This window comes from Mytilus trossulus, chromosome 10 (assembly GCF_036588685.1).
Source record: "Mytilus trossulus isolate FHL-02 chromosome 10, PNRI_Mtr1.1.1.hap1, whole genome shotgun sequence".
NCBI classification, from domain to species: Eukaryota; Metazoa; Mollusca; class Bivalvia; order Mytilida; family Mytilidae; genus Mytilus; species Mytilus trossulus.
In genome coordinates this window covers 5,783,091-5,807,142 of record NC_086382.1, presented here as the reverse complement: position 1 = coordinate 5,807,142, position 24,052 = coordinate 5,783,091, and the positions used below count along the sequence as shown (strand labels likewise).

Sequence of the window (24,052 nt, the reverse complement as noted above, 5' to 3'; positions counted from 1 at the left end):
GAATGGCACATGTACCTTTAAGACTATAAAAAGTACCAAATATATAATATAATGAATTAAGATTTATGTCACACTGATCAGTAGTAAAGGTCAAAGTAGAAAATATCTACACTTTAAATGTGCAACCTATGGTTTCAAATATATGAGAGATTGAATAAAAAATCATGACGTCGCAAAAAGATGCAAAAAACTTCAATATTCGCGCAGAGTCTGGTTTTCTTATTTCTGGTTGCTATGTACAAATCTGTAATATTTGCATTAAATATACCAAACTGATGCTTTTAAATTAATGTATACATGCTGTACAATATTTTTCAGAATTATTTTACTCCATTCGCATGCACTTTTCTATGCTAAAACATCACTTTAATATATATTTGTCCCTTTAAGGGTGCAATCAACGGTTTTTTTCTATGACGTCACATTTTTAGGGACCATGCATAAGTGACCCTTAGTGGTGGACTGATTAATAAAGATACTTGTATAAAACTTGATATCACTGGAATCAGAATGTTCTCTAGTTTATAATGAAATAAAAATAATGTGTACTTTTAATATATTAAAAGCATTCCATCCAATAAACATGGGGGAAAAAAGCTCTAATTTTGACAGAAAAAACTTGAAACCAGGTCATGTGCACAGACATGAAGACATGATCCATGCACATTTTTCATAATCAAAACTGTATGAAATTTGTAGGTTTTTACCTGGCCTTTCAAAAAAATCTTGTTTCAGGGTACGGTTTCCTGCTCCGAAAAGAGCTACAGTGGCTGCAAATAAGTTTTCAATTTTCACTGCCAAAAAAACAGGATGTTTACAAAGTTGTCTCCCCTCAAAACATGTAAAGTTAATTTAATTTTTAAAAATATTTCAATCATTAAACCTGTTTTAATTGAAAGCTAATTAACTATTTTTTACAATCAAACACAAAAAACATGATACTTTTGCACCAATTGAGTTAATAAACAGGGGTTTCCCTCCATGGTTATTTTTAGTCAGGGAATAACCCCTAGTTTTTTATACGAAACTGTTTATAGCACCCTTAAGGCAAAACTTTATATTCAATATATTAAAATTTCTTAGCTTTTCTGAATCTGTACACTATACCGATTAAAATGATGTCTTACTTTAAGGATTGTGACCACGAATAGTGATAATACAGCTCTTTTCTCATGTTGCGTAGTACTGACATATTGGCCAGTGGCAAACAGTTAAACCAGCTAATTCCAAACATTTCCTGTATCTCATTTTCATCAGTTTTACAAAGAAAATAATTCATAAAATAGGGTTTCTTTTGAATAAATAGAATAAAAACTATGAAATAAGCATGACTAAAGTTACTTGAAATATATTTTGTCCCTAGTATTATGTGAACTAAGTTATAGCTGAGTTGAGAAAAATATGGAAAAAGTGTTTTTCTTAGGAATGGCACATGTACCTTTAAGACTATAAAAAGTACCAAATATATAATATAATGAATTAAGATTTATGTCACACTGATCAGTAGTAAAGGTCAAAGTAGAAAATATCTACACTTTAAATGTGCAACCTATGGTTTCAAATATATGAGAGATTGAATAAAAAATCATGACGTCGCAAAAAGATGCAAAAAACTTCAATATTCGCGCAGAGTCTGGTTTTCTTATTTCTGGTTGCTATGTACAAATCTGTAATATTTGCATTAAATATACCAAACTGATGCTTTTAAATTAATGTATACATGCTGTACAATATTTTTCAGAATTATTTTACTCCATTCGCATGCACTTTTCTATGCTAAAACATCACTTTAATATATATTTGTCCCTTTAAGGGTGCAATCAACGGTTTTTTTCTATGACGTCACATTTTTAGGGACCATGCATAAGTGACCCTTAGTGGTGGACTGATTAATAAAGATACTTGTATAAAACTTGATATCACTGGAATCAGAATGTTCTCTAGTTTATAATGAAATAAAAATAATGTGTACTTTTAATATATTAAAAGCATTCCATCCAATAAACATGGGGGAAAAAAGCTCTAATTTTGACAGAAAAAACTTGAAACCAGGTCATGTGCACAGACATGAAGACATGATCCATGCACATTTTTCATAATCAAAACTGTATGAAATTTGTAGGTTTTTACCTGGCCTTTCAAAAAAATCTTGTTTCAGGGTACGGTTTCCTGCTCCGAAAAGAGCTACAGTGGCTGCAAATAAGTTTTCAATTTTCACTGCCAAAAAAACAGGATGTTTACAAAGTTGTCTCCCCTCAAAACATGTAAAGTTAATTTAATTTTTAAAAATATTTCAATCATTAAACCTGTTTTAATTGAAAGCTAATTAACTATTTTTTACAATCAAACACAAAAAACATGATACTTTTGCACCAATTGAGTTAATAAACAGGGGTTTCCCTCCATGGTTATTTTTAGTCAGGGAATAACCCCTAGTTTTTTATACGAAACTGTTTATAGCACCCTTAAGGCAAAACTTTATATTCAATATATTAAAATTTCTTAGCTTTTCTGAATCTGTACACTATACCGATTAAAATGATGTCTTACTTTAAGGATTGTGACCACGAATAGTGATAATACAGCTCTTTTCTCATGTTGCGTAGTACTGACATATTGGCCAGTGGCAAACAGTTAAACCAGCTAATTCCAAACATTTCCTGTATCTCATTTTCATCAGTTTTACAAAGAAAATAATTCATAAAATAGGGTTTCTTTTGAATAAATAGAATAAAAACTATGAAATAAGCATGACTAAAGTTACTTGAAATATATTTTGTCCCTAGTATTATGTGAACTAAGTTATAGCTGAGTTGAGAAAAATATGGAAAAAGTGTTTTTCTTAGGAATGGCACATGTACCTTTAAGACTATAAAAAGTACCAAATATATAATATAATGAATTAAGATTTATGTCACACTGATCAGTAGTAAAGGTCAAAGTAGAAAATATCTACACTTTAAATGTGCAACCTATGGTTTCAAATATATGAGAGATTGAATAAAAAATCATGACGTCGCAAAAAGATGCAAAAAACTTCAATATTCGCGCAGAGTCTGGTTTTCTTATTTCTGGTTGCTATGTACAAATCTGTAATATTTGCATTAAATATACCAAACTGATGCTTTTAAATTAATGTATACATGCTGTACAATATTTTTCAGAATTATTTTACTCCATTCGCATGCACTTTTCTATGCTAAAACATCACTTTAATATATATTTGTCCCTTTAAGGGTGCAATCAACGGTTTTTTTCTATGACGTCACATTTTTAGGGACCATGCATAAGTGACCCTTAGTGGTGGACTGATTAATAAAGATACTTGTATAAAACTTGATATCACTGGAATCAGAATGTTCTCTAGTTTATAATGAAATAAAAATAATGTGTACTTTTAATATATTAAAAGCATTCCATCCAATAAACATGGGGGAAAAAAGCTCTAATTTTGACAGAAAAAACTTGAAACCAGGTCATGTGCACAGACATGAAGACATGATCCATGCACATTTTTCATAATCAAAACTGTATGAAATTTGTAGGTTTTTACCTGGCCTTTCAAAAAAATCTTGTTTCAGGGTACGGTTTCCTGCTCCGAAAAGAGCTACAGTGGCTGCAAATAAGTTTTCAATTTTCACTGCCAAAAAAACAGGATGTTTACAAAGTTGTCTCCCCTCAAAACATGTAAAGTTAATTTAATTTTTAAAAATATTTCAATCATTAAACCTGTTTTAATTGAAAGCTAATTAACTATTTTTTACAATCAAACACAAAAAACATGATACTTTTGCACCAATTGAGTTAATAAACAGGGGTTTCCCTCCATGGTTATTTTTAGTCAGGGAATAACCCCTAGTTTTTTATACGAAACTGTTTATAGCACCCTTTGCACGGACTTCAGGCGTATTGAACGGTGGTTGGGAAAATCCAATCCACGAACTTAAAAATACAAACATGAAGTTAATTCAGCGTTCTTTGGGAAAAGGATAGCATTCAAGAGTGAACAATTTCTTCTCCCGCCCTAAAAACTCACTCCTCCGTTTTAACGTTCTACCCACTATGTAAAATCTATTTTTGATTATTGAGGATTCATTTGGCTCTTTCCTCAAACTGAGTTTACATAAGCTATTTTCAATCCACTGATCGTTCAGCAATTGATAACCGTACTAAATTATGACACTCTGATTTGGACAAGAAAGAATATTAACATAAATGTCGCATATGAGGTTTTTTTTCTTTCGTAATAGCTTTTTCTATACACTAAAGGTTTAACCGTTAACAAATTGGCAAAAGACCATTTCATGAAACCATGTTACAAATGAAGTGTAGAAAGTGATCAAAAATATATGGTGTCAGATGTGGGATTCGAACCCACGCCCACATAAGTGGACCAGAACACTCATTCCCACGAATGGGAAGGTATTAACCTTGAGTCTGGCGCCTTAGACCACTCGGCCAACCTGACATGACAACAATCCGGCTAATTTTAATAGTTAACCATCGTCTAAGGTACGGAAAACATTATAACTGAATAACTTGTCCTTTTGGTTTTTAATTAAATTCGTAATTGGCGCATTTTAGATTTGAGGAAATGTTTCCTCATTTCTAACCTTTTTTTCATCTGCCAAATGGACGTTTTATATGATTACTCAAAATTGTTCCAAATGGAGTTGAAGATGGGCCATTCATTTCGTCTCACTTTCTTTTACTCCCTAAGCCTCAATTCTCACTTGAACACTTCCCACTAGAACCGTATAGGGCAAACTAAACAAACCGACATTCTTTTTTTTTACGAAGCCAGTTGACAAATATATAAAATATCAGCAGAAAAGTCGTAAGGTAGCGTGGCCGAGCGGTCTAAGGCGCTGGTTTTAGGCACCAGTCTCATTGAGGCGTGGGTTCGAATCCCACCGCTGCCAAGAATTTTTTACTGAACAGTTCAATTTTTCTATCCAAAAGAATGAAAGACTCTTTCCGACCCTGTCAAGTATTTTGAGAGAGAGAGCTAGCTAGCTAAGAACGCGAACGATGTGTGTGTGGTTTTTTTTTTTTTTTTAAACATTCTTACAAATGAACGATAATAAATATTACCCGTTTCCAACTGAATACAAATTGCGAATTATCTACTTTCATGCACTTGATGCTTTCAGTCAGTACCTATATTTTTTTCCGTTTGCATTTTGGACACACCAGTCGGCTATACATTTGCACGGACTTCAGGCGTATTGAACGGTGGTTGGGAAAATCCAATCCACGAACTTAAAAATACAAACATGAAGTTAATTCAGCGTTCTTTGGGAAAAGGATAGCATTCAAGAGAGAACAATTTCTTCTCCCGCCCTAAAAACTCACTCCTCCGTTTTAACGTTCTACCCACTATGTAAAATCTATTTTTGATTATTGAGGATTCATTTGGCTCTTTCCTCAAACTGAGTTTACATAAGCTATTTTCAATCCACTGATCGTTCAGCAATTGATAACCGTACTAAATTATGACACTCTGATTTGGACAAGAAAGAATATTAACATAAATGTCGCATATGAGGTTTTTTTTCTTTCGTAATAGCTTTTTCTATACACTAAAGGTTTAACCGTTAACAAATTGGCAAAAGACCATTTCATGAAACCATGTTACAAATGAAGTGTAGAAAGTGATCAAAAATATATGGTGTCAGATGTGGGATTCGAACCCACGCCCACATAAGTGGACCAGAACACTCATTCCCACGAATGGGAAGGTATTAACCTTGAGTCTGGCGCCTTAGACCACTCGGCCAACCTGACATGACAACAATCCGGCTAATTTTAATAGTTAACCATCGTCTAAGGTACGGAAAACATTATAACTGAATAACTTGTCCTTTTGGTTTTTAATTAAATTCGTAATTGGCGCATTTTAGATTTGAGGAAATGTTTCCTCATTTCTAACCTTTTTTTCATCTGCCAAATGGACGTTTTATATGATTACTCAAAATTGTTCCAAATGGAGTTGAAGATGGGCCATTCATTTCGTCTCACTTTCTTTTACTCCCTAAGCCTCAATTCTCACTTGAACACTTCCCACTAGAACCGTATAGGGCAAACTAAACAAACCGACATTCTTTTTTTTTACGAAGCCAGTTGACAAATATATAAAATATCAGCAGAAAAGTCGTAAGGTAGCGTGGCCGAGCGGTCTAAGGCGCTGGTTTTAGGCACCAGTCTCATTGAGGCGTGGGTTCGAATCCCACCGCTGCCAAGAATTTTTTACTGAACAGTTCAATTTTTCTATCCAAAAGAATGAAAGACTCTTTCCGACCCTGTCAAGTATTTTGAGAGAGAGAGCTAGCTAGCTAAGAACGCGAACGATGTGTGTGTGTTTTTTTTTTTTTTTTTAAACATTCTTACAAATGAACGATAATAAATATTACCCGTTTCCAACTGAATACAAATTGCGAATTATCTACTTTCATGCACTTGATGCTTTCAGTCAGTACCTATATTTTTTTCCGTTTGCATTTTGGACACACCAGTCGGCTATACATTTGCACGGACTTCAGGCGTATTGAACGGTGGTTGGGAAAATCCAATCCACGAACTTAAAAATACAAACATGAAGTTAATTCAGCGTTCTTTGGGAAAAGGATAGCATTCAAGAGTGAACAATTTCTTCTCCCGCCCTAAAAACTCACTCCTCCGTTTTAACGTTCTACCCACTATGTAAAATCTATTTTTGATTATTGAGGATTCATTTGGCTCTTTCCTCAAACTGAGTTTACATAAGCTATTTTCAATCCACTGATCGTTCAGCAATTGATAACCGTACTAAATTATGACACTCTGATTTGGACAAGAAAGAATATTAACATAAATGTCGCATATGAGGTTTTTTTTCTTTCGTAATAGCTTTTTCTATACACTAAAGGTTTAACCGTTAACAAATTGGCAAAAGACCATTTCATGAAACCATGTTACAAATGAAGTGTAGAAAGTGATCAAAAATATATGGTGTCAGATGTGGGATTCGAACCCACGCCCACATAAGTGGACCAGAACACTCATTCCCACGAATGGGAAGGTATTAACTTTGAGTCTGGCGCCTTAGACCACTCGGCCAACCTGACATGACAACAATCCGGCTAATTTTAATAGTTAACCATCGTCTAAGGTACGGAAAACATTATAACTGAATAACTTGTCCTTTTGGTTTTTAATTAAATTCGTAATTGGCGCATTTTAGATTTGAGGAAATGTTTCCTCATTTCTAACCTTTTTTTCATCTGCCAAATGGACGTTTTATATGATTACTCAAAATTGTTCCAAATGGAGTTGAAGATGGGCCATTCATTTCGTCTCACTTTCTTTTACTCCCTAAGCCTCAATTCTCACTTGAACACTTCCCACTAGAACCGTATAGGGCAAACTAAACAAACCGACATTCTTTTTTTTTACGAAGCCAGTTGACAAATATATAAAATATCAGCAGAAAAGTCGTAAGGTAGCGTGGCCGAGCGGTCTAAGGCGCTGGTTTTAGGCACCAGTCTCATTGAGGCGTGGGTTCGAATCCCACCGCTGCCAAGAATTTTTTACTGAACAGTTCAATTTTTCTATCCAAAAGAATGAAAGACTCTTTCCGACCCTGTCAAGTATTTTGAGAGAGAGAGCTAGCTAGCTAAGAACGCGAACGATGTGTGTGTGGTTTTTTTTTTTTTTTTTAAACATTCTTACAAATGAACGATAATAAATATTACCCGTTTCCAACTGAATACAAATTGCGAATTATCTACTTTCATGCACTTGATGCTTTCAGTCAGTACCTATATTTTTTTCCGTTTGCATTTTGGACACACCAGTCGGCTATACATTTGGGTGCAATCAACGGTTTTTTTCTATGACGTCACATTTTTAGGGACCATGCATAAGTGACCCTTAGTGGTGGACTGATTAATAAAGATACTTGTATAAAACTTGATATCACTGGAATCAGAATGTTCTCTAGTTTATAATGAAATAAAAATAATGTGTACTTTTAATATATTAAAAGCATTCCATCCAATAAACATGGGGGAAAAAAGCTCTAATTTTGACAGAAAAAACTTGAAACCAGGTCATGTGCACAGACATGAAGACATGATCCATGCACATTTTTCATAATCAAAACTGTATGAAATTTGTAGGTTTTTACCTGGCCTTTCAAAAAAATCTTGTTTCAGGGTACGGTTTCCTGCTCCGAAAAGAGCTACAGTGGCTGCAAATAAGTTTTCAATTTTCACTGCCAAAAAAACAGGATGTTTACAAAGTTGTCTCCCCTCAAAACATGTAAAGTTAATTTAATTTTTAAAAATATTTCAATCATTAAACCTGTTTTAATTGAAAGCTAATTAACTATTTTTTACAATCAAACACAAAAAACATGATACTTTTGCACCAATTGAGTTAATAAACAGGGGTTTCCCTCCATGGTTATTTTTAGTCAGGGAATAACCCCTAGTTTTTTATACGAAACTGTTTATAGCACCCTTAAGGCAAAACTTTATATTCAATATATTAAAATTTCTTAGCTTTTCTGAATCTGTACACTATACCGATTAAAATGATGTCTTACTTTAAGGATTGTGACCACGAATAGTGATAATACAGCTCTTTTCTCATGTTGCGTAGTACTGACATATTGGCCAGTGGCAAACAGTTAAACCAGCTAATTCCAAACATTTCCTGTATCTCATTTTCATCAGTTTTACAAAGAAAATAATTCATAAAATAGGGTTTCTTTTGAATAAATAGAATAAAAACTATGAAATAAGCATGACTAAAGTTACTTGAAATATATTTTGTCCCTAGTATTATGTGAACTAAGTTATAGCTGAGTTGAGAAAAATATGGAAAAAGTGTTTTTCTTAGGAATGGCACATGTACCTTTAAGACTATAAAAAGTACCAAATATATAATATAATGAATTAAGATTTATGTCACACTGATCAGTAGTAAAGGTCAAAGTAGAAAATATCTACACTTTAAATGTGCAACCTATGGTTTCAAATATATGAGAGATTGAATAAAAAATCATGACGTCGCAAAAAGATGCAAAAAACTTCAATATTCGCGCAGAGTCTGGTTTTCTTATTTCTGGTTGCTATGTACAAATCTGTAATATTTGCATTAAATATACCAAACTGATGCTTTTAAATTAATGTATACATGCTGTACAATATTTTTCAGAATTATTTTACTCCATTCGCATGCACTTTTCTATGCTAAAACATCACTTTAATATATATTTGTCCCTTTAAGGGTGCAATCAACGGTTTTTTTCTATGACGTCACATTTTTAGGGACCATGCATAAGTGACCCTTAGTGGTGGACTGATTAATAAAGATACTTGTATAAAACTTGATATCACTGGAATCAGAATGTTCTCTAGTTTATAATGAAATAAAAATAATGTGTACTTTTAATATATTAAAAGCATTCCATCCAATAAACATGGGGGAAAAAAGCTCTAATTTTGACAGAAAAAACTTGAAACCAGGTCATGTGCACAGACATGAAGACATGATCCATGCACATTTTTCATAATCAAAACTGTATGAAATTTGTAGGTTTTTACCTGGCCTTTCAAAAAAATCTTGTTTCAGGGTACGGTTTCCTGCTCCGAAAAGAGCTACAGTGGCTGCAAATAAGTTTTCAATTTTCACTGCCAAAAAAACAGGATGTTTACAAAGTTGTCTCCCCTCAAAACATGTAAAGTTAATTTAATTTTTAAAAATATTTCAATCATTAAACCTGTTTTAATTGAAAGCTAATTAACTATTTTTTACAATCAAACACAAAAAACATGATACTTTTGCACCAATTGAGTTAATAAACAGGGGTTTCCCTCCATGGTTATTTTTAGTCAGGGAATAACCCCTAGTTTTTTATACGAAACTGTTTATAGCACCCTTAAGGCAAAACTTTATATTCAATATATTAAAATTTCTTAGCTTTTCTGAATCTGTACACTATACCGATTAAAATGATGTCTTACTTTAAGGATTGTGACCACGAATAGTGATAATACAGCTCTTTTCTCATGTTGCGTAGTACTGACATATTGGCCAGTGGCAAACAGTTAAACCAGCTAATTCCAAACATTTCCTGTATCTCATTTTCATCAGTTTTACAAAGAAAATAATTCATAAAATAGGGTTTCTTTTGAATAAATAGAATAAAAACTATGAAATAAGCATGACTAAAGTTACTTGAAATATATTTTGTCCCTAGTATTATGTGAACTAAGTTATAGCTGAGTTGAGAAAAATATGGAAAAAGTGTTTTTCTTAGGAATGGCACATGTACCTTTAAGACTATAAAAAGTACCAAATATATAATATAATGAATTAAGATTTATGTCACACTGATCAGTAGTAAAGGTCAAAGTAGAAAATATCTACACTTTAAATGTGCAACCTATGGTTTCAAATATATGAGAGATTGAATAAAAAATCATGACGTCGCAAAAAGATGCAAAAAACTTCAATATTCGCGCAGAGTCTGGTTTTCTTATTTCTGGTTGCTATGTACAAATCTGTAATATTTGCATTAAATATACCAAACTGATGCTTTTAAATTAATGTATACATGCTGTACAATATTTTTCAGAATTATTTTACTCCATTCGCATGCACTTTTCTATGCTAAAACATCACTTTAATATATATTTGTCCCTTTAAGGGTGCAATCAACGGTTTTTTTCTATGACGTCACATTTTTAGGGACCATGCATAAGTGACCCTTAGTGGTGGACTGATTAATAAAGATACTTGTATAAAACTTGATATCACTGGAATCAGAATGTTCTCTAGTTTATAATGAAATAAAAATAATGTGTACTTTTAATATATTAAAAGCATTCCATCCAATAAACATGGGGGAAAAAAGCTCTAATTTTGACAGAAAAAACTTGAAACCAGGTCATGTGCACAGACATGAAGACATGATCCATGCACATTTTTCATAATCAAAACTGTATGAAATTTGTAGGTTTTTACCTGGCCTTTCAAAAAAATCTTGTTTCAGGGTACGGTTTCCTGCTCCGAAAAGAGCTACAGTGGCTGCAAATAAGTTTTCAATTTTCACTGCCAAAAAAACAGGATGTTTACAAAGTTGTCTCCCCTCAAAACATGTAAAGTTAATTTAATTTTTAAAAATATTTCAATCATTAAACCTGTTTTAATTGAAAGCTAATTAACTATTTTTTACAATCAAACACAAAAAACATGATACTTTTGCACCAATTGAGTTAATAAACAGGGGTTTCCCTCCATGGTTATTTTTAGTCAGGGAATAACCCCTAGTTTTTTATACGAAACTGTTTATAGCACCCTTAAGGCAAAACTTTATATTCAATATATTAAAATTTCTTAGCTTTTCTGAATCTGTACACTATACCGATTAAAATGATGTCTTACTTTAAGGATTGTGACCACGAATAGTGATAATACAGCTCTTTTCTCATGTTGCGTAGTACTGACATATTGGCCAGTGGCAAACAGTTAAACCAGCTAATTCCAAACATTTCCTGTATCTCATTTTCATCAGTTTTACAAAGAAAATAATTCATAAAATAGGGTTTCTTTTGAATAAATAGAATAAAAACTATGAAATAAGCATGACTAAAGTTACTTGAAATATATTTTGTCCCTAGTATTATGTGAACTAAGTTATAGCTGAGTTGAGAAAAATATGGAAAAAGTGTTTTTCTTAGGAATGGCACATGTACCTTTAAGACTATAAAAAGTACCAAATATATAATATAATGAATTAAGATTTATGTCACACTGATCAGTAGTAAAGGTCAAAGTAGAAAATATCTACACTTTAAATGTGCAACCTATGGTTTCAAATATATGAGAGATTGAATAAAAAATCATGACGTCGCAAAAAGATGCAAAAAACTTCAATATTCGCGCAGAGTCTGGTTTTCTTATTTCTGGTTGCTATGTACAAATCTGTAATATTTGCATTAAATATACCAAACTGATGCTTTTAAATTAATGTATACATGCTGTACAATATTTTTCAGAATTATTTTACTCCATTCGCATGCACTTTTCTATGCTAAAACATCACTTTAATATATATTTGTCCCTTTAAGGGTGCAATCAACGGTTTTTTTCTATGACGTCACATTTTTAGGGACCATGCATAAGTGACCCTTAGTGGTGGACTGATTAATAAAGATACTTGTATAAAACTTGATATCACTGGAATCAGAATGTTCTCTAGTTTATAATGAAATAAAAATAATGTGTACTTTTAATATATTAAAAGCATTCCATCCAATAAACATGGGGGAAAAAAGCTCTAATTTTGACAGAAAAAACTTGAAACCAGGTCATGTGCACAGACATGAAGACATGATCCATGCACATTTTTCATAATCAAAACTGTATGAAATTTGTAGGTTTTTACCTGGCCTTTCAAAAAAATCTTGTTTCAGGGTACGGTTTCCTGCTCCGAAAAGAGCTACAGTGGCTGCAAATAAGTTTTCAATTTTCACTGCCAAAAAAACAGGATGTTTACAAAGTTGTCTCCCCTCAAAACATGTAAAGTTAATTTAATTTTTAAAAATATTTCAATCATTAAACCTGTTTTAATTGAAAGCTAATTAACTATTTTTTACAATCAAACACAAAAAACATGATACTTTTGCACCAATTGAGTTAATAAACAGGGGTTTCCCTCCATGGTTATTTTTAGTCAGGGAATAACCCCTAGTTTTTTATACGAAACTGTTTATAGCACCCTTTGCACGGACTTCAGGCGTATTGAACGGTGGTTGGGAAAATCCAATCCACGAACTTAAAAATACAAACATGAAGTTAATTCAGCGTTCTTTGGGAAAAGGATAGCATTCAAGAGTGAACAATTTCTTCTCCCGCCCTAAAAACTCACTCCTCCGTTTTAACGTTCTACCCACTATGTAAAATCTATTTTTGATTATTGAGGATTCATTTGGCTCTTTCCTCAAACTGAGTTTACATAAGCTATTTTCAATCCACTGATCGTTCAGCAATTGATAACCGTACTAAATTATGACACTCTGATTTGGACAAGAAAGAATATTAACATAAATGTCGCATATGAGGTTTTTTTTCTTTCGTAATAGCTTTTTCTATACACTAAAGGTTTAACCGTTAACAAATTGGCAAAAGACCATTTCATGAAACCATGTTACAAATGAAGTGTAGAAAGTGATCAAAAATATATGGTGTCAGATGTGGGATTCGAACCCACGCCCACATAAGTGGACCAGAACACTCATTCCCACGAATGGGAAGGTATTAACCTTGAGTCTGGCGCCTTAGACCACTCGGCCAACCTGACATGACAACAATCCGGCTAATTTTAATAGTTAACCATCGTCTAAGGTACGGAAAACATTATAACTGAATAACTTGTCCTTTTGGTTTTTAATTAAATTCGTAATTGGCGCATTTTAGATTTGAGGAAATGTTTCCTCATTTCTAACCTTTTTTTCATCTGCCAAATGGACGTTTTATATGATTACTCAAAATTGTTCCAAATGGAGTTGAAGATGGGCCATTCATTTCGTCTCACTTTCTTTTACTCCCTAAGCCTCAATTCTCACTTGAACACTTCCCACTAGAACCGTATAGGGCAAACTAAACAAACCGACATTCTTTTTTTTTACGAAGCCAGTTGACAAATATATAAAATATCAGCAGAAAAGTCGTAAGGTAGCGTGGCCGAGCGGTCTAAGGCGCTGGTTTTAGGCACCAGTCTCATTGAGGCGTGGGTTCGAATCCCACCGCTGCCAAGAATTTTTTACTGAACAGTTCAATTTTTCTATCCAAAAGAATGAAAGACTCTTTCCGACCCTGTCAAGTATTTTGAGAGAGAGAGCTAGCTAGCTAAGAACGCGAACGATGTGTGTGTGGTTTTTTTTTTTTTTTAAACATTCTTACAAATGAACGATAATAAATATTACCCGTTTCCAACTGAATACAAATTGCGAATTATCTACTTTCATGCACTTGATGCTTTCAGTCAGTACCTATATTTTTTTCCGTTTGCATTTTGGACACACCAGTCGGCTATACATTTGCACGGACTTCAGGCGTATTGAACGGTGGTTGGGAAAATCCAATCCACGAACTTAAAAATACAAACATGAAGTTAATTCAGCGTTCTTTGGGAAAAGGATAGCATTCAAGAGAGAACAATTTCTTCTCCCGCCCTAAAAACTCACTCCTCCGTTTTAACGTTCTACCCACTATGTAAAATCTATTTTTGATTATTGAGGATTCATTTGGCTCTTTCCTCAAACTGAGTTTACATAAGCTATTTTCAATCCACTGATCGTTCAGCAATTGATAACCGTACTAAATTATGACACTCTGATTTGGACAAGAAAGAATATTAACATAAATGTCGCATATGAGGTTTTTTTTCTTTCGTAATAGCTTTTTCTATACACTAAAGGTTTAACCGTTAACAAATTGGCAAAAGACCATTTCATGAAACCATGTTACAAATGAAGTGTAGAAAGTGATCAAAAATATATGGTGTCAGATGTGGGATTCGAACCCACGCCCACATAAGTGGACCAGAACACTCATTCCCACGAATGGGAAGGTATTAACCTTGAGTCTGGCGCCTTAGACCACTCGGCCAACCTGACATGACAACAATCCGGCTAATTTTAATAGTTAACCATCGTCTAAGGTACGGAAAACATTATAACTGAATAACTTGTCCTTTTGGTTTTTAATTAAATTCGTAATTGGCGCATTTTAGATTTGAGGAAATGTTTCCTCATTTCTAACCTTTTTTTCATCTGCCAAATGGACGTTTTATATGATTACTCAAAATTGTTCCAAATGGAGTTGAAGATGGGCCATTCATTTCGTCTCACTTTCTTTTACTCCCTAAGCCTCAATTCTCACTTGAACACTTCCCACTAGAACCGTATAGGGCAAACTAAACAAACCGACATTCTTTTTTTTTACGAAGCCAGTTGACAAATATATAAAATATCAGCAGAAAAGTCGTAAGGTAGCGTGGCCGAGCGGTCTAAGGCGCTGGTTTTAGGCACCAGTCTCATTGAGGCGTGGGTTCGAATCCCACCGCTGCCAAGAATTTTTTACTGAACAGTTCAATTTTTCTATCCAAAAGAATGAAAGACTCTTTCCGACCCTGTCAAGTATTTTGAGAGAGAGAGCTAGCTAGCTAAGAACGCGAACGATGTGTGTGTGTTTTTTTTTTTTTTTTTAAACATTCTTACAAATGAACGATAATAAATATTACCCGTTTCCAACTGAATACAAATTGCGAATTATCTACTTTCATGCACTTGATGCTTTCAGTCAGTACCTATATTTTTTTCCGTTTGCATTTTGGACACACCAGTCGGCTATACATTTGCACGGACTTCAGGCGTATTGAACGGTGGTTGGGAAAATCCAATCCACGAACTTAAAAATACAAACATGAAGTTAATTCAGCGTTCTTTGGGAAAAGGATAGCATTCAAGAGTGAACAATTTCTTCTCCCGCCCTAAAAACTCACTCCTCCGTTTTAACGTTCTACCCACTATGTAAAATCTATTTTTGATTATTGAGGATTCATTTGGCTCTTTCCTCAAACTGAGTTTACATAAGCTATTTTCAATCCACTGATCGTTCAGCAATTGATAACCGTACTAAATTATGACACTCTGATTTGGACAAGAAAGAATATTAACATAAATGTCGCATATGAGGTTTTTTTTCTTTCGTAATAGCTTTTTCTATACACTAAAGGTTTAACCGTTAACAAATTGGCAAAAGACCATTTCATGAAACCATGTTACAAATGAAGTGTAGAAAGTGATCAAAAATATATGGTGTCAGATGTGGGATTCGAACCCACGCCCACATAAGTGGACCAGAACACTCATTCCCACGAATGGGAAGGTATTAACTTTGAGTCTGGCGCCTTAGACCACTCGGCCAACCTGACATGACAACAATCCGGCTAATTTTAATAGTTAACCATCGTCTAAGGTACGGAAAACATTATAACTGAATAACTTGTCCTTTTGGTTTTTAATTAAATTCGTAATTGGCGCATTTTAGATTTGAGGAAATGTTTCCTCATTTCTAACCTTTTTTTCATCTGCCAAATGGACGTTTTATATGATTACTCAAAATTGTTCCAAATGGAGTTGAAGATGGGCCATTCATTTCGTCTCACTTTCTTTTACTCCCTAAGCCTCAATTCTCACTTGAACACTTCCCACTAGAACCGTATAGGGCAAACTAAACAAACCGACATTCTTTTTTTTTACGAAGCCAGTTGACAAATATATAAAATATCAGCAGAAAAGTCGTAAGGTAGCGTGGCCGAGCGGTCTAAGGCGCTGGTTTTAGGCACCAGTCTCATTGAGGCGTGGGTTCGAATCCCACCGCTGCCAAGAATTTTTTACTGAACAGTTCAATTTTTCTATCCAAAAGAATGAAAGACTCTTTCCGACCCTGTCAAGTATTTTGAGAGAGAGAGCTAGCTAGCTAAGAACGCGAACGATGTGTGTGTGGTTTTTTTTTTTTTTTTTAAACATTCTTACAAATGAACGATAATAAATATTACCCGTTTCCAACTGAATACAAATTGCGAATTATCTACTTTCATGCACTTGATGCTTTCAGTCAGTACCTATATTTTTTTCCGTTTGCATTTTGGACACACCAGTCGGCTATACATTTGGGTGCAATCAACGGTTTTTTTCTATGACGTCACATTTTTAGGGACCATGCATAAGTGACCCTTAGTGGTGGACTGATTAATAAAGATACTTGTATAAAACTTGATATCACTGGAATCAGAATGTTCTCTAGTTTATAATGAAATAAAAATAATGTGTACTTTTAATATATTAAAAGCATTCCATCCAATAAACATGGGGGAAAAAAGCTCTAATTTTGACAGAAAAAACTTGAAACCAGGTCATGTGCACAGACATGAAGACATGATCCATGCACATTTTTCATAATCAAAACTGTATGAAATTTGTAGGTTTTTACCTGGCCTTTCAAAAAAATCTTGTTTCAGGGTACGGTGTCCTGCTCCGAAAAGAGCTACAGTGGCTGCAAATAAGTTTTCAATTTTCACTGCCAAAAAAACAGGATGTTTACAAAGTTGTCTCCCCTCAAAACATGTAAAGTTAATTTAATTTTTAAAAATATTTCAATCATTAAACCTGTTTTAATTGAAAGCTAATTAACTATTTTTTACAATCAAACACAAAAAACATGATACTTTTGCACCAATTGAGTTAATAAACAGGGGTTTCCCTCCATGGTTATTTTTAGTCAGGGAATAACCCCTAGTTTTTTATACGAAACTGTTTATAGCACCCTTTGCACGGACTTCAGGCGTATTGAACGGTGGTTGGGAAAATCCAATCCACGAACTTAAAAATACAAACATGAAGTTAATTCAGCGTTCTTTGGGAAAAGGATAGCATTCAAGAGTGAACAATTTCTTCTCCCGCCCTAAAAACTCACTCCTCCGTTTTAACGTTCTACCCACTATGTAAAATCTATTTTTGATTATTGAGGATTCATTTGGCTCTTTCCTCAAACTGAGTTTACATAAGCTATTTTCAATCCACTGATCGTTCAGCAATTGATAACCGTACTAAATTATGACACTCTGATTTGGACAAGAAAGAATATTAACATAAATGTCGCATATGAGGTTTTTTTTCTTTCGTAATAGCTTTTTCTATACACTAAAGGTTTAACCGTTAACAAATTGGCAAAAGACCATTTCATGAAACCATGTTACAAATGAAGTGTAGAAAGTGATCAAAAATATATGGTGTCAGATGTGGGATTCGAACCCACGCCCACATAAGTGGACCAGAACACTCATTCCCACGAATGGGAAGGTATTAACCTTGAGTCTGGCGCCTTAGACCACTCGGCCAACCTGACATGACAACAATCCGGCTAATTTTAATAGTTAACCATCGTCTAAGGTACGGAAAACATTATAACTGAATAACTTGTCCTTTTGGTTTTTAATTAAATTCGTAATTGGCGCATTTTAGATTTGAGGAAATGTTTCCTCATTTCTAACCTTTTTTTCATCTGCCAAATGGACGTTTTATATGATTACTCAAAATTGTTCCAAATGGAGTTGAAGATGGGCCATTCATTTCGTCTCACTTTCTTTTACTCCCTAAGCCTCAATTCTCACTTGAACACTTCCCACTAGAACCGTATAGGGCAAACTAAACAAACCGACATTCTTTTTTTTTACGAAGCCAGTTGACAAATATATAAAATATCAGCAGAAAAGTCGTAAGGTAGCGTGGCCGAGCGGTCTAAGGCGCTGGTTTTAGGCACCAGTCTCATTGAGGCGTGGGTTCGAATCCCACCGCTGCCAAGAATTTTTTACTGAACAGTTCAATTTTTCTATCCAAAAGAATGAAAGACTCTTTCCGACCCTGTCAAGTATTTTGAGAGAGAGAGCTAGCTAGCTAAGAACGCGAACGATGTGTGTGTGGTTTTTTTTTTTTTTTAAACATTCTTACAAATGAACGATAATAAATATTACCCGTTTCCAACTGAATACAAATTGCGAATTATCTACTTTCATGCACTTGATGCTTTCAGTCAGTACCTATATTTTTTTCCGTTTGCATTTTGGACACACCAGTCGGCTATACATTTGCACGGACTTCAGGCGTATTGAACGGTGGTTGGGAAAATCCAATCCACGAACTTAAAAATACAAACATGAAGTTAATTCAGCGTTCTTTGGGAAAAGGATAGCATTCAAGAGAGAACAATTTCTTCTCCCGCCCTAAAAACTCACTCCTCCGTTTTAACGTTCTACCCACTATGTAAAATCTATTTTTGATTATTGAGGATTCATTTGGCTCTTTCCTCAAACTGAGTTTACATAAGCTATTTTCAATCCACTGATCGTTCAGCAATTGATAACCGTACTAAATTATGACACTCTGATTTGGACAAGAAAGAATATTAACATAAATGTCGCATATGAGGTTTTTTTTCTTTCGTAATAGCTTTTTCTATACACTAAAGGTTTAACCGTTAACAAATTGGCAAAAGACCATTTCATGAAACCATGTTACAAATGAAGTGTAGAAAGTGATCAAAAATATATGGTGTCAGATGTGGGATTCGAACCCACGCCCACATAAGTGGACCAGAACACTCATTCCCACGAATGGGAAGGTATTAACCTTGAGTCTGGCGCCTTAGACCACTCGGCCAACCTGACATGACAACAATCCGGCTAATTTTAATAGTTAACCATCGTCTAAGGTACGGAAAACATTATAACTGAATAACTTGTCCTTTTGGTTTTTAATTAAATTCGTAATTGGCGCATTTTAGATTTGAGGAAATGTTTCCTCATTTCTAACCTTTTTTTCATCTGCCAAATGGACGTTTTATATGATTACTCAAAATTGTTCCAAATGGAGTTGAAGATGGGCCATTCATTTCGTCTCACTTTCTTTTACTCCCTAAGCCTCAATTCTCACTTGAACACTTCCCACTAGAACCGTATAGGGCAAACTAAACAAACCGACATTCTTTTTTTTTACGAAGCCAGTTGACAAATATATAAAATATCAGCAGAAAAGTCGTAAGGTAGCGTGGCCGAGCGGTCTAAGGCGCTGGTTTTAGGCACCAGTCTCATTGAGGCGTGGGTTCGAATCCCACCGCTGCCAAGAATTTTTTACTGAACAGTTCAATTTTTCTATCCAAAAGAATGAAAGACTCTTTCCGACCCTGTCAAGTATTTTGAGAGAGAGAGCTAGCTAGCTAAGAACGCGAACGATGTGTGTGTGTTTTTTTTTTTTTTTTTAAACATTCTTACAAATGAACGATAATAAATATTACCCGTTTCCAACTGAATACAAATTGCGAATTATCTACTTTCATGCACTTGATGCTTTCAGTCAGTACCTATATTTTTTTCCGTTTGCATTTTGGACACACCAGTCGGCTATACATTTGCACGGACTTCAGGCGTATTGAACGGTGGTTGGGAAAATCCAATCCACGAACTTAAAAATACAAACATGAAGTTAATTCAGCGTTCTTTGGGAAAAGGATAGCATTCAAGAGTGAACAATTTCTTCTCCCGCCCTAAAAACTCACTCCTCCGTTTTAACGTTCTACCCACTATGTAAAATCTATTTTTGATTATTGAGGATTCATTTGGCTCTTTCCTCAAACTGAGTTTACATAAGCTATTTTCAATCCACTGATCGTTCAGCAATTGATAACCGTACTAAATTATGACACTCTGATTTGGACAAGAAAGAATATTAACATAAATGTCGCATATGAGGTTTTTTTTCTTTCGTAATAGCTTTTTCTATACACTAAAGGTTTAACCGTTAACAAATTGGCAAAAGACCATTTCATGAAACCATGTTACAAATGAAGTGTAGAAAGTGATCAAAAATATATGGTGTCAGATGTGGGATTCGAACCCACGCCCACATAAGTGGACCAGAACACTCATTCCCACGAATGGGAAGGTATTAACCTTGAGTCTGGCGCCTTAGACCACTCGGCCAACCTGACATGACAACAATCCGGCTAATTTTAATAGTTAACCATCGTCTAAGGTACGGAAAACATTATAACTGAATAACTTGTCCTTTTGGTTTTTAATTAAATTCGTAATTGGCGCATTTTAGATTTGAGGAAATGTTTCCTCATTTCTAACCTTTTTTTCATCTGCCAAATGGACGTTTTATATGATTACTCAAAATTGTTCCAAATGGAGTTGAAGATGGGCCATTCATTTCGTCTCACTTTCTTTTACTCCCTAAGCCTCAATTCTCACTTGAACACTTCCCACTAGAACCGTATAGGGCAAACTAAACAAACCGACATTCTTTTTTTTTACGAAGCCAGTTGACAAATATATAAAATATCAGCAGAAAAGTCGTAAGGTAGCGTGGCCGAGCGGTCTAAGGCGCTGGTTTTAGGCACCAGTCTCATTGAGGCGTGGGTTCGAATCCCACCGCTGCCAAGAATTTTTTACTGAACAGTTCAATTTTTCTATCCAAAAGAATGAAAGACTCTTTCCGACCCTGTCAAGTATTTTGAGAGAGAGAGCTAGCTAGCTAAGAACGCGAACGATGTGTGTGTGGTTTTTTTTTTTTTTTTAAACATTCTTACAAATGAACGATAATAAATATTACCCGTTTCCAACTGAATACAAATTGCGAATTATCTACTTTCATGCACTTGATGCTTTCAGTCAGTACCTATATTTTTTTCCGTTTGCATTTTGGACACACCAGTCGGCTATACATTTGCACGGACTTCAGGCGTATTGAACGGTGGTTGGGAAAATCCAATCCACGAACTTAAAAATACAAACATGAAGTTAATTCAGCGTTCTTTGGGAAAAGGATAGCATTCAAGAGTGAACAATTTCTTCTCCCGCCCTAAAAACTCACTCCTCCGTTTTAACGTTCTACCCACTATGTAAAATCTATTTTTGATTATTGAGGATTCATTTGGCTCTTTCCTCAAACTGAGTTTACATAAGCTATTTTCAATCCACTGATCGTTCAGCAATTGATAACCGTACTAAATTATGACACTCTGATTTGGACAAGAAAGAATATTAACATAAATGTCGCATATGAGGTTTTTTTTCTTTCGTAATAGCTTTTTCTATACACTAAAGGTTTAACCGTTAACAAATTGGCAAAAGACCATTTCATGAAACCATGTTACAAATGAAGTGTAGAAAGTGATCAAAAATATATGGTGTCAGATGTGGGATTCGAACCCACGCCCACATAAGTGGACCAGAACACTCATTCCCACGAATGGGAAGGTATTAACCTTGAGTCTGGCGCCTTAGACCACTCGGCCAACCTGACATGACAACAATCCGGCTAATTTTAATAGTTAACCATCGTCTAAGGTACGGAAAACATTATAACTGAATAACTTGTCCTTTTGGTTTTTAATTAAATTCGTAATTGGCGCATTTTAGATTTGAGGAAATGTTTCCTCATTTCTAACCTTTTTTTCATCTGCCAAATGGACGTTTTATATGATTACTCAAAATTGTTCCAAATGGAGTTGAAGATGGGCCATTCATTTCGTCTCACTTTCTTTTACTCCCTAAGCCTCAATTCTCACTTGAACACTTCCCACTAGAACCGTATAGGGCAAACTAAACAAACCGACATTCTTTTTTTTTACGAAGCCAGTTGACAAATATATAAAATATCAGCAGAAAAGTCGTAAGGTAGCGTGGCCGAGCGGTCTAAGGCGCTGGTTTTAGGCACCAGTCTCATTGAGGCGTGGGTTCGAATCCCACCGCTGCCAAGAATTTTTTACTGAACAGTTCAATTTTTCTATCCAAAAGAATGAAAGACTCTTTCCGACCCTGTCAAGTATTTTGAGAGAGAGAGCTAGCTAGCTAAGAACGCGAACGATGTGTGTGTGGTTTTTTTTTTTTTTTTAAACATTCTTACAAATGAACGATAATAAATATTACCCGTTTCCAACTGAATACAAATTGCGAATTATCTACTTTCATGCACTTGATGCTTTCAGTCAGTACCTATATTTTTTTCCGTTTGCATTTTGGACACACCAGTCGGCTATACATTTGCACGGACTTCAGGCGTATTGAACGGTGGTTGGGAAAATCCAATCCACGAACTTAAAAATACAAACATGAAGTTAATTCAGCGTTCTTTGGGAAAAGGATAGCATTCAAGAGTGAACAATTTCTTCTCCCGCCCTAAAAACTCACTCCTCCGTTTTAACGTTCTACCCACTATGTAAAATCTATTTTTGATTATTGAGGATTCATTTGGCTCTTTCCTCAAACTGAGTTTACATAAGCTATTTTCAATCCACTGATCGTTCAGCAATTGATAACCGTACTAAATTATGACACTCTGATTTGGACAAGAAAGAATATTAACATAAATGTCGCATATGAGGTTTTTTTTCTTTCGTAATAGCTTTTTCTATACACTAAAGGTTTAACCGTTAACAAATTGGCAAAAGACCATTTCATGAAACCATGTTACAAATGAAGTGTAGAAAGTGATCAAAAATATATGGTGTCAGATGTGGGATTCGAACCCACGCCCACATAAGTGGACCAGAACACTCATTCCCACGAATGGGAAGGTATTAACCTTGAGTCTGGCGCCTTTTTTTTTATCTTTATTAAAATAAGACATCATATTATACACATTAAAATACATAAAACATTATCACAAGTGTCAATATCAATTCAAAATGTCTATAACATTCAATTTCAAGCTTCTGTATAAATGTCTACATGACACAATCAGTTTACATTTTCAATTTTACAATTACTACAATTTAAATATTATATCATCATCTTCTTCTTTAACCAGAGGATTATCAAGCAAAAATTTCTTTTCAAATAAAGACTTCATTTTACCTTTTTGACACATATACACATAAAAATACATGACATAATGTTTCAGTGCGTACTTAAAAAGTTGAACTAAATTAACATTTGTTTTGCCATTCATAATAATATTCCTTCTTCTAAATATACAATATCTTGCAGTTGAAAGCAGAAAGTTAACAAAACTGTCATTAACACCTTTCATTTTCCAATTTAACCCAAATAGTAGCAAATGTTCACTTTGTACACCACTTATTTTGTCAGAATCGCAATTTTCAAATAATTTTACAAACAGTTCAGACAAATAGTTATGAAATTCTAACAGTTCATCACAGTTTATTAACATATGTAATAGATCTTCAATTTCACTACCACAAACATCACATAAATCATCATCTGACCATCCAATTCTTTTAAATTTACTTTTAGTAAATATACAATTATGAAGTATTTTGTAATCTAATTCAATACACTTTGCAGGTTTCCAGAATAAATTTACATTACACCACATTTTACTAATGTCATTATCATCAATATTGAACAGTGTTTTCCACATTTCAACACCACATGGATCTTTACAATTATCATCTAATAAACAATTATACAGCT

The 24,052-nt window shown here is 34.3% G+C and overlaps 20 non-coding genes across 20 annotated transcripts; 10 read left to right on the top strand and 10 right to left on the bottom strand.

Annotated features, from left to right (window-relative positions):
- Positions 1-4,353: 4,353 nt before the first annotated feature.
- On the bottom strand, positions 4,354-4,468 carry Trnal-caa (transfer RNA leucine (anticodon CAA)). Its single transcript has 2 exons — positions 4,431-4,468; positions 4,354-4,399 (listed from the first exon to the last, which is right to left on the bottom strand). It is a non-coding gene; the product is annotated as a tRNA-Leu (tRNA).
- Positions 4,469-4,841: 373 nt separating this feature from the next.
- Positions 4,842-4,922, top strand: Trnal-uag (transfer RNA leucine (anticodon UAG)). The gene has a single exon. It is a non-coding gene; the product is annotated as a tRNA-Leu (tRNA).
- Positions 4,923-5,672: 750 nt separating this feature from the next.
- Trnal-caa (transfer RNA leucine (anticodon CAA)) lies at positions 5,673-5,787 on the bottom strand. Its single transcript has 2 exons — positions 5,750-5,787; positions 5,673-5,718 (listed from the first exon to the last, which is right to left on the bottom strand). It is a non-coding gene; the product is annotated as a tRNA-Leu (tRNA).
- A 373-nt stretch (positions 5,788-6,160) lies between these two features.
- On the top strand, positions 6,161-6,241 carry Trnal-uag (transfer RNA leucine (anticodon UAG)). The gene has a single exon. It is a non-coding gene; the product is annotated as a tRNA-Leu (tRNA).
- Positions 6,242-6,991: 750 nt separating this feature from the next.
- Trnal-caa (transfer RNA leucine (anticodon CAA)) lies at positions 6,992-7,106 on the bottom strand. The gene is made up of 2 exons: positions 7,069-7,106; positions 6,992-7,037 (listed from the first exon to the last, which is right to left on the bottom strand). It is a non-coding gene; the product is annotated as a tRNA-Leu (tRNA).
- A 373-nt stretch (positions 7,107-7,479) lies between these two features.
- Positions 7,480-7,560, top strand: Trnal-uag (transfer RNA leucine (anticodon UAG)). Its single transcript has one exon. It is a non-coding gene; the product is annotated as a tRNA-Leu (tRNA).
- A 5,676-nt stretch (positions 7,561-13,236) lies between these two features.
- Trnal-caa (transfer RNA leucine (anticodon CAA)) lies at positions 13,237-13,351 on the bottom strand. The gene is made up of 2 exons: positions 13,314-13,351; positions 13,237-13,282 (listed from the first exon to the last, which is right to left on the bottom strand). It is a non-coding gene; the product is annotated as a tRNA-Leu (tRNA).
- A 373-nt stretch (positions 13,352-13,724) lies between these two features.
- Trnal-uag (transfer RNA leucine (anticodon UAG)) lies at positions 13,725-13,805 on the top strand. Its single transcript has one exon. It is a non-coding gene; the product is annotated as a tRNA-Leu (tRNA).
- Positions 13,806-14,554: 749 nt separating this feature from the next.
- Positions 14,555-14,669, bottom strand: Trnal-caa (transfer RNA leucine (anticodon CAA)). The gene is made up of 2 exons: positions 14,632-14,669; positions 14,555-14,600 (listed from the first exon to the last, which is right to left on the bottom strand). It is a non-coding gene; the product is annotated as a tRNA-Leu (tRNA).
- Positions 14,670-15,042: 373 nt separating this feature from the next.
- Trnal-uag (transfer RNA leucine (anticodon UAG)) lies at positions 15,043-15,123 on the top strand. The gene has a single exon. It is a non-coding gene; the product is annotated as a tRNA-Leu (tRNA).
- A 750-nt stretch (positions 15,124-15,873) lies between these two features.
- Trnal-caa (transfer RNA leucine (anticodon CAA)) lies at positions 15,874-15,988 on the bottom strand. Its single transcript has 2 exons — positions 15,951-15,988; positions 15,874-15,919 (listed from the first exon to the last, which is right to left on the bottom strand). It is a non-coding gene; the product is annotated as a tRNA-Leu (tRNA).
- A 373-nt stretch (positions 15,989-16,361) lies between these two features.
- Trnal-uag (transfer RNA leucine (anticodon UAG)) lies at positions 16,362-16,442 on the top strand. The gene has a single exon. It is a non-coding gene; the product is annotated as a tRNA-Leu (tRNA).
- A 1,407-nt stretch (positions 16,443-17,849) lies between these two features.
- Positions 17,850-17,964, bottom strand: Trnal-caa (transfer RNA leucine (anticodon CAA)). Its single transcript has 2 exons — positions 17,927-17,964; positions 17,850-17,895 (listed from the first exon to the last, which is right to left on the bottom strand). It is a non-coding gene; the product is annotated as a tRNA-Leu (tRNA).
- A 373-nt stretch (positions 17,965-18,337) lies between these two features.
- Positions 18,338-18,418, top strand: Trnal-uag (transfer RNA leucine (anticodon UAG)). The gene has a single exon. It is a non-coding gene; the product is annotated as a tRNA-Leu (tRNA).
- A 749-nt stretch (positions 18,419-19,167) lies between these two features.
- Positions 19,168-19,282, bottom strand: Trnal-caa (transfer RNA leucine (anticodon CAA)). Its single transcript has 2 exons — positions 19,245-19,282; positions 19,168-19,213 (listed from the first exon to the last, which is right to left on the bottom strand). It is a non-coding gene; the product is annotated as a tRNA-Leu (tRNA).
- A 373-nt stretch (positions 19,283-19,655) lies between these two features.
- Positions 19,656-19,736, top strand: Trnal-uag (transfer RNA leucine (anticodon UAG)). The gene has a single exon. It is a non-coding gene; the product is annotated as a tRNA-Leu (tRNA).
- Positions 19,737-20,486: 750 nt separating this feature from the next.
- Trnal-caa (transfer RNA leucine (anticodon CAA)) lies at positions 20,487-20,601 on the bottom strand. Its single transcript has 2 exons — positions 20,564-20,601; positions 20,487-20,532 (listed from the first exon to the last, which is right to left on the bottom strand). It is a non-coding gene; the product is annotated as a tRNA-Leu (tRNA).
- A 373-nt stretch (positions 20,602-20,974) lies between these two features.
- Positions 20,975-21,055, top strand: Trnal-uag (transfer RNA leucine (anticodon UAG)). The gene has a single exon. It is a non-coding gene; the product is annotated as a tRNA-Leu (tRNA).
- Positions 21,056-21,805: 750 nt separating this feature from the next.
- On the bottom strand, positions 21,806-21,920 carry Trnal-caa (transfer RNA leucine (anticodon CAA)). The gene is made up of 2 exons: positions 21,883-21,920; positions 21,806-21,851 (listed from the first exon to the last, which is right to left on the bottom strand). It is a non-coding gene; the product is annotated as a tRNA-Leu (tRNA).
- Positions 21,921-22,293: 373 nt separating this feature from the next.
- Trnal-uag (transfer RNA leucine (anticodon UAG)) lies at positions 22,294-22,374 on the top strand. The gene has a single exon. It is a non-coding gene; the product is annotated as a tRNA-Leu (tRNA).
- The last annotated feature ends 1,678 nt before the right edge of the window (positions 22,375-24,052 follow it).